The sequence below is a fragment of the Aristolochia californica genome, unplaced genomic scaffold (genome assembly GCF_029961685.1).
Source record: "Aristolochia californica isolate CCGP_79_NKW_82.1479 unplaced genomic scaffold, dmAriCali1.0.hap1 SCAF_12, whole genome shotgun sequence".
Lineage (NCBI taxonomy): Eukaryota > Viridiplantae > Streptophyta > Magnoliopsida > Piperales > Aristolochiaceae > Aristolochia > Aristolochia californica.
Window position 1 is genome coordinate 17705895 of NW_027181793.1, and position 6227 is coordinate 17712121.

Sequence of the window (6227 nt, forward strand, 5' to 3'; positions counted from 1 at the left end):
TTTTTTTAATATTGTAATGACTACATATAGAAGCCATGTGTCATGCCTAAAAGTTGTCGCTACACCTTCTAAAGGTTAGACAACATTTAATAATATTTTAAATTTTTTATGATTAAAATTCTCTCTCAAGTTTCAATTTTTTTTTCTTCTCAAATTCCTTCATTTTGTGAGAGAAAATTTGTTAAGTAACTTCCTCTCTTATTTTCTTTTCTCTCATTGATTATATGCTACCAAACGAACATAAAATGATTTTCTCTCCCCTTTTCTTTTCTTTTATGTGGTTCCAAACAGGCCGTTAGTCCTTTTATTTTCACTCGAACTTTGACGACTCTAATTCTTACTTGGACTAAGATATTCCTAAATCCAAGTCAACGCTTACTTTCCATAATGAATGTGAAGCAGAAGATCCATAGGATAAGAAGCTTGGGGCCAGAAACTTCTGAAAGGATGAGCGAGGGAACACTGACTGACCAGTTTCTACTCACAGAAAGATAGAAGTGACATCACAACTTTTGTTTCCTACCGACAATATTTTTTTGACTTCAAACCACCATAACTATTTCATGTCCATGAACCATGGATCCTGCAAAGCTCTCTTGCAACAATTAAAACATCTTACACTAGAAATTTTGGGCAGAACCAAAGCTGCTATGAAGAATCTCTTTTGCACCAGAGGTCGACTCCCTTGCATTAACTTAGCAAACAAAAAGCAAGGCAAAGAATCAACTTCTCCTTCCTCTGAAGCATACATCTAAGAGGTGATAGCAGTGAATCATTGTTCTAAAAGACAATTGTGCTGGTTCAAGAAAATCTATCCAACAAGTTAACAAGAGAGGCTTTTGAGTAGCAGTTGTTGTTCTTATCAACATATCCAATAGATTATTAACAAATACCAAGATACCAACAAGTAGATCGAGCAAATTAACAAGCATACCAACGTATGAATTAGCAGTAACAAAACATCATTAAAAAACGTAGATTAGCGGCATCAAGGCATCATCAAAGGATGCATATTAGCAACAATAAAAGACTATAATACCTAAGGGAAGCATGGGGTACCAACTGCTTTAGATCCAAGAACAAAAGAAAAAGTTATCTTTATCATGCAACTCCTCCGTGACGAATAGTTCCTTCATGAATCATGATTTGGGTAAAAAAATTTGGAATCCTGAAATTGCAACATGTTGACTTCAAGATTCCATACTATTAAGATCTTCAACTTAGAGTGTTAGAAAAAAGAAGGAAGAAGGAAACGAGAAGAGAAGAGGAGGAGAGAAGTAAGGATGATTGAGAGAGAAAGGAGAGAAGTGGACAAGTAGAGGAGAAAAGCAAAGGAGAGAATTAGAGTTGTGGAAAATATCCAAACCCTCCCCCATAGCCTTTATTTATAGATGTCTAGAGTACATAAATTATAAGTATACCCTTCACCCCAGAAAGTGTGAAGAAAAGACAAAAAAACATAAGATATTTACAATAATGACACCAAAGCTTGTCTATGTCTATAAACACACAACTTTTTTATTAGAATTACTATGTTCTAGCACTAAAGATCAAGAATCTTCTATCAAGGGAAACATCAATCATATAAAATCCACGATTTTTTGCTGTTACTCGAGTAAACCAAATCTTTCTTTATGGGCTTCTCCAAGTAACAAAGCATCTTAAGTAAATATTTGTATGAATTGATTTGGTACTATCGCATGTTATGCTAAATTATGAGACCATCACAACTAAGCATTTTCAAATGCAAGCACATTTAATTCATTACTCCTAACAACTTACAAGGCTTCCTTGATTAAGGAATTCCAAAGGAAATAGAACATATGCTAAGTCTGGTTAGGTATAACTTTCCAAATCTTTTTTATTGAAACACACAAAGAGGTACTTTCAAAAAGCAACCCAGAATTCAGAATTTTAGCATACAAAGAACTAAACTGATTTCATTCATACATGTACAACCCCCATGGAGATAATAATTAACACATCCATTGTAGAGAACTTAAAGTCCATGACAATATAAACTACTACACTACATGCAACTTCCCTTAATAAACCATAAAATAACACAATTAAATTGTGTTAAACTTAGGATTCCATGATATATAATCAAAGTAGAAGAAGAATAAAGGGTCAGAAGAAGGAGAGTTGTGGAGAGAATGTTTAGGAGGAGAACTAAAAGAGTGACGAATTTGGAGAAGGAGAAAGAGGCTGGAGATTTAGGGTTGTGGATTTATCCCAAGCCCTCCCCCTTAGGCTCTATTTATAAATCATAAAAGTAAAATATTATAATTATATCCTTCACCCTAGTAAGAATAAAGAAGAGACATAAAACATAAACTAATTACATAAATGACCCTCCAACATATTCATATCTTCCAACAAATCTCAAATGACCATTGCAGTGTTTTTAACAATTGATAACTAGCATAGTTTTTTAAATGAAATAACTATTCTCTAGCACCAAACGTAAAAAAACCTCTTTTTTAAAGGAACCCAAAAATAAAAAATTTTACATAAAAACTGAACTAATTTCATATCTAAGAGCCAAAATCCCTCTTTGATGAGAACCCTAAAGAGAAAAGAGTTACAAAGGAAAATCACAACCTATTCAATTGAAATTAGCATAACAAAACTTTTTTTTTTTTTTTGCTATTTTAGTTGAAAAATCTCGAGTTTAGCAACACTAACCTCCACCTAGCCCAAAAATAAAAAGTTCTCCTTCTAGAAAACCGAAGAGGGAGAGACAAGGGGAAGAACTACGAAAGGGAAGAAGGAAGACACAAAAACATACTTACCTCCTTTCTCTTTTTCTTCTTTTCCTACAAACTTCTACTTCCTCTTTCCTATGTAGAAACCCTCCCATCCCTTTATTGTGTTTTTTTGTTGGAAGATGGGCCCAAGCCCACACAACCAAGGAAGACCTACATATCCAAGTGTGTTGAAATATGGGCCCAAGCTCATAAGAGTAAGGAAGACCCACATATCTAAGAGTGTTGGAAGATGGGCCCAAGCCCATAACATATGGGATCCACCATGTGTTACGGTCCCGGATCTGACACGTGGATTCTTTGGGAGGATCTGCAATCTGCCACAGGTTACGGGTCTTCCAAGCATTACCATAGGGGTAGTAGAAAGATATGGGGAAGACGAAAACGAAGATCAAGCCTAAGGGAAGCTTGATAACCCTAGAGCTCGTTGAGGAGAACTCTAAGCCTCTTTACGCTAAATTTAACCTAATTCTTAATACTTCAATGCTTCTGTTTCTCATTAGTCTTACCCCTTAAATAGGGTTCACCCGGTTAGAATTTACACTAAAATATTCTAAAAATACCCCTATAAATAAAATATTCCAAAAATACCCCTATAAATAAAATATTCCAAAAATACCCCTATAAATAAAATATTCCAAAAATACCCCTATGACCTAAAACTGAAATAAAATAAAGTAAATTAAAGAAAACACTAAAATAATAATGTTATTGCGTGCATAACACCATGATCACGTGAGGTGGCATAAGAAGTCTTACACAATAAGAAGTCTAACAGAGCCACAATTATTATGGAAGCAGGATTCATAGAGGAGTTTCAGTTTAAAAGTGTTTTAGTCATGTTAGTCTTCTATTTATATTGGGTTATTTAATTATGCTAGTATTTATTTTAAGTGTTAAAGTTTGGGTATAATTGGGACAAATGTAGTTTAATTGTAGTTGGCCTCTACTACTTTCCTCTATTATAAATAGAGGTTCATGTGCTCTGATTATAATAAGTCAATGAAGTATTTCTCTTTTTCATAAATTCAACATGGTATCAGAGCAGGTTCTATGAGTTTACTCGGTCAACCCACAGAGGTAATGTGATCTTTTCTAATTTATTATCTTTAGCAGTTTAAGTTCGTATTTCTCTTTTTTCAGTCCCTCTACCCGTTATTTGATTTATGTTTTTACCTCTATATTGAGCTTTTCATATTGCATATTATATATTGACGAAAAAATAATTGAGTCTACTTTCCAAGGAAAAATGATTTTTTTGCAATTGAAGTTATCTACAAACATAAATTGATATTTGAAGCAGCAAAGGTAAAATTGTAAAAGAGGTTTTTTCATCAGCAGAAAGTTTCAACTTTCGAGCTATTTTATGCTTTCAAGAACAATACTTTATATAAAGAAATCAAAAGAAAGATATGTAAATCTATTTTCTTACCTATTCAACCAATTCTCGGTCAGAGTTTTTTATATGGAGATATTGATCTTGGAAGAGTCAATGGTCATGTTGGAAAAAGGGGAAAGAGTACTTAGTTCGGTAAAGACCAAAATCTATCAGATTATATATCTCAATAGAAGTATATTTAATGAAGAGGATTTATACTTGTATGAAAGGTATAAGTCTATTTTAAGAAGGAGAGTGTTTCATATCAATATGAGCTATATTTAAGGATATATTCGCATAGGAAAAAAATGTCATGTTGGTATCCTATTGCATTGAAAAATTCGAATTTAAGCCGAATTATTTTATGTGTCCTTATAACTCTCAAGGACTTTCATTATTTACGGGATATCTACTGCTATACTACTACAAATTTGGTACATGTTATTTGGGCATTGGCCCATTTTTGTCGCTACTATTGTGTCTCTTTGACTGAGAAATTATTATGAAAGAAGGACTCCTTGTGGTATACTATTTATTATCAGCATTGGTTATCCTAATGAAGATTTGAATAAAGAACATTGTGTCCCCATCATCGTATCTTCCTTTGATTCCCATTATCATGTTATTATTATTGTTATTACTACATCTATGTTATTTGGTTCAAGTTAGGATCACTGCCATTACCTCTCAGCTTGAGGGGGAGAAGTAGAAGAAAAAGTATATGAAAGAGGTATTTTATATGTTGTGGTAATTTTAATGTGACAAAAATATTCAAGAAAAGGGGGAGCACAAAGATGAAGATTTTGCATCTAAGAAGAAATTTTTGTAGAAAAGAAAATTAAAGACCAAAGAATCCTAACTTGTAATAATAATTGTGGTAATTATTAGTGATACCTGACTCGGCTCGATTCGATTCTATTTCTCAGGCTGCATTATTATTTTGAGGTATTCACTACATATTCCTTGGTCAACATATTATTTGGTATAGGTACTAGCATCAGATTATTTCATGGGTCATTTTACAAGGATTTTTATTATTTTGATTCGTGTTATATGGGCCCAAGCCCATTTCAATTGCAGTTATTTTGTCTCTTTGGATGAGACATTATTATTAAAGAAGTGGTGGCCTCAGCATCCTATCTTCCTGTTTACCCTTTACCTATTGGTTATTTGACAACCTTACTCATACGATCCTTTATTTGACTCTCACATATATCTTTGGGCCAACCTTTTGAGTATCACTTCTGTTGGGAGTTTAAGTCCATCATGTATATGGGTGTCCATTGAGACTTATATATATACCCGTAGGTCTTTTATCGCCGTCGTGTGAATGACAGGCATTACCCACTTATCACGTCCTTTATTGTCGTCTTGTGAATGACAAACATTTATCACGTATCACGTCTTTTATCGTCGTCTTATGAATGACAGGCACTTATCACCCATTTCAACATGTGAGAGACGGTACCCGGGTTGGGACACTGTGATGGAGGAGTTTTTATGAGTAGACCCCCTACTTGTGAAAGATAGAAGTCCACTACCTGAGAATGATAGGAGAGTGCCCTACATCCGGCATGGGTTATGACTGGAGTATGGAGTGATGTCATAAGGCTTGGAGTAATTTTACTCTCACTTATCTTATGCCAACTGGGTCTCATAGAAGAGAGCACCAACGTGAGGGGGAGTGTTGAAAGATATGGAGGATTGCCATTTTATACAAGAAAATCTTATACATCATTTGCAACAAGCTGAGAGTTCATGATGTTATCTCACCCCAAACTTGAGGGGGAGTGTTGGAAGATGGGCCCAAATCCACACGACCAAGGAAGACTCACATATCCAAGTGTCTTAGAACATGGACCCAAGCCCATAAGACCACGAAAGACCTATATATCCAAAAGTGTCGAAAGACGAGCCCAAACCCATAAGATATGGGACCTACCATGATCACGTGAGGTGGCATAAGAAGTCTTACACAATAAGAAATCTTACAGAGCCAGAATTATTATGGAAGGAGGTTTCACAGAAGAGTTTCAGTTTAAAGTGTTTTAGTCATGTTAGTCTTCTATTTATATTGGGTT